This window comes from Rhagoletis zephyria, unplaced genomic scaffold (assembly GCF_001687245.7).
Source record: "Rhagoletis zephyria isolate East Lansing unplaced genomic scaffold, Rhagoletis_zephyria_1.1 Rzeph_scaffold_01832, whole genome shotgun sequence".
In the NCBI taxonomy this organism is placed as follows: domain Eukaryota; kingdom Metazoa; phylum Arthropoda; class Insecta; order Diptera; family Tephritidae; genus Rhagoletis; species Rhagoletis zephyria.
In genome coordinates, this window is record NW_016158916.1 from 3,606 (window position 1) to 6,271 (window position 2,666).

Here is a 2,666-nt window from a genome sequence, read left to right on the forward strand (position 1 = left end):
CAGCCTGCAGGCCAAGACGAAGGCGCTGGACTGTTCCTTTTTTTTGTTTAGTTTTGCCTCCAATATTTGCCCAGCTGTGTAAGACCAAACTTAACATAATTATTTTCGCGCTTTTTTGCAGTACAAAGATTGTTCACAGAAAAGTTTTATTTTTCTGACTTTCTATTTGGATTAGTGGTTTATTTGAAATTATTATGTATGTGTTAAATAAAAAAATAAATATATTTGTGGCCTGTGCTTATAGGTTTTTTTGCTTAGTCTTAGTACAAAATGCCCTTCTTGATAATGTGTTTGAGCTTAGGTAACCCAATCTTCTGTGAAATAAAAGCTGGGTGGATTCGAAGGGATTCGCCCCAATATTTTGTTTGTTTTTTAAGATGATCTATTGTATATGTCAAGTTGAAGAATTAAGTGTAGGTTTTTGCAATTTTTTTATTTTTCGCGTTTTTAGGTACAATGTTTGAGTCAAAACGCACCCTTTTTTTAGTTTGCCACAGTAAACCAGTACCAACAAAAAAGTTTTTGCTTGTCGAAAATCATGTACATATTTTCTAATATTATTGATCTCCCAAAACATAAAATTTGTTATTTTTTCGAAGTTATTAACAAGGCGCCGCCAGACCATCAATTGGATCAGAGTCGCTGTTCAGAAAAAACGGCTACGGCTATGTTAAGTTCATCCAAAACCGTAGCAGTTAAAGAGCTGACTAGCGCCTTAAGTTCAGCAGACACATAATACAATTGTACTTCTCCAACCATTATCCTCAAGGTAGTCTATTCAATGGTGTTGATAAATACATACCCTGCAGTACGGGGGAGCGGCTACGGGACTTATGAACCGGTAGCTACCTGGTAAACTCCGTCGATTACCGACCGACTACTTACAGTGTATTTCAGCGTTTACTTTTACAAGGCAATGTCCTAGGCGGTAGTCACCATCGGTTCTCTCTGCATTACCGGGAGTTACTAAAGTAATCACTTGCGTGAATTTTGGGCGCCCTCTGTCGTAGTTTTTCGCTAGCTTTTTTCTAGCCTATAAAATACAAGCCTAACCTCAATATCAGGAATCAGCCAGCGCTCAGCTTCATACTGGATCTAGAAAAAGAGAAGGGTTTGTACATGTTTAGTTTAATTCAAGGACCGTAAATAACAGTTACTTTTTTTCAACTGCTAAACTTGGCCAAATATTTTTAAGTCGAAAATAAATGTCCTTTCCTAATAATAAACAAACCGATTATCCAAATTAAAAAAAGTTTGGCATCAACTGAAAGAGAACTAAAATAGCTTTAGAACTGAAATATTTAAACGAGGAAAGCCAGCAGAAAGCCAGAAATTGTAAAATATTTAAATAAAAAATGTTTTTTTAATTGCCATAGAGCGAACCTTGGGTAAGGTATATGCATTCTTCTGTATCAAATTATAAAAAAAAAATATAAATAGAAGTGGTAGCCTTTGATCGCTATTTCAGTTTAAATGCTATTAAAGTTCTCTTTTAGTTGGTACCAAATTTGTTTAATTTGGATAAGCGGTTTGTTTACTATCCGGAAGGACTTTTATTTCGAACTTAAAAAATATCAAGCCAAGTTTAACTGTTGAAAAAAATATCTGATATTTACGGTGCCTGGTTTAATTCCTTTAATAAATAATGATATAAATTTTACGTAAGGAGCTACTTATATCCAAAACAAAAATATAACTAATTCCGTGGTATTTAGTACAATAATTAGTTTTGGAAAGTATCGAGTACTTTTGAGGATCGAGTCCTTTGGTATCGATACTTTTAAGAATCAGGTATTTTTCAGAGTACTGAGTACTTTTTTTAAATGTACACATGTAGGTAACATTTCAGTTATTAGTGCAGAAATCTCACAATCTGGCAGCACTTTATTTGAATTAATATAATAGTACCAAATTACACCAGATGAATGGCTAACTTTACTGGGTACAAGTATTGTACTTGAGACTTCAATCATTACTGAATACCGGTAAATATAAATAAAACTCAGTACTTTTAAGTTTCTATACGACACTGAGTACTTTACTTCGATCCTGGTTACATGCATCAAAGTGATGATTAGGAAATAGTATTTTTGAGTACTGAGTACTTTCGAGTTCTTTTGTGAGTACTGAGTACTTTTGAGTTCTATTCAGTTCTGAGCCCTTTCGAGATCTTTTCTGAGTATTGAGTCCTTTGGAGTACCCAGTATCGATACTTTTTAAATATCGGGTGCTATCGATCCTTTTCAGAATCGAGTTCTGAGTACTTTTGCTGAGTATCTACTTCGAATCAGCAAAATAACTTGATTTTTTTCAAAGAATTTTTTAAAAATGAGTTTTGCTGTTTTCCCTTCTTGGCATAGATTTTTAGAGATTTTACGTTGATATTGGTAACACTTCGAGCGCCTACCCCTATATGTAAGTCATAACCTTTAATTTCGCTCGGACAAATCTTTTAACCTTTTTTTCCATTTTTTTCAAAACTACTTAGGCCGGTACATTAAAACCTTAATAGGCCATAAAATAAATAAATAATATAAAAAAAACTTTTTAATATACAACGCTTTTATAAATGGACTAAAAAGTAGAAAATAATACTTCTCAGTCCCATAGAATTTGTTTTGATAACTTTTGATTTTGAAATTTTAGCAAAAGTCATTATAAACAAT

At 33.1% G+C, this 2,666-nt stretch overlaps 1 protein-coding gene across 2 annotated transcripts in view; it reads right to left on the reverse strand.

The window, feature by feature from the left end:
- Positions 1-2,666, reverse strand: part of LOC108365304 (uncharacterized) — a 90,071-nt gene that overhangs the window by 1,490 nt on the left and 85,915 nt on the right. The gene's annotated exons all lie outside the window — the stretch shown is intronic.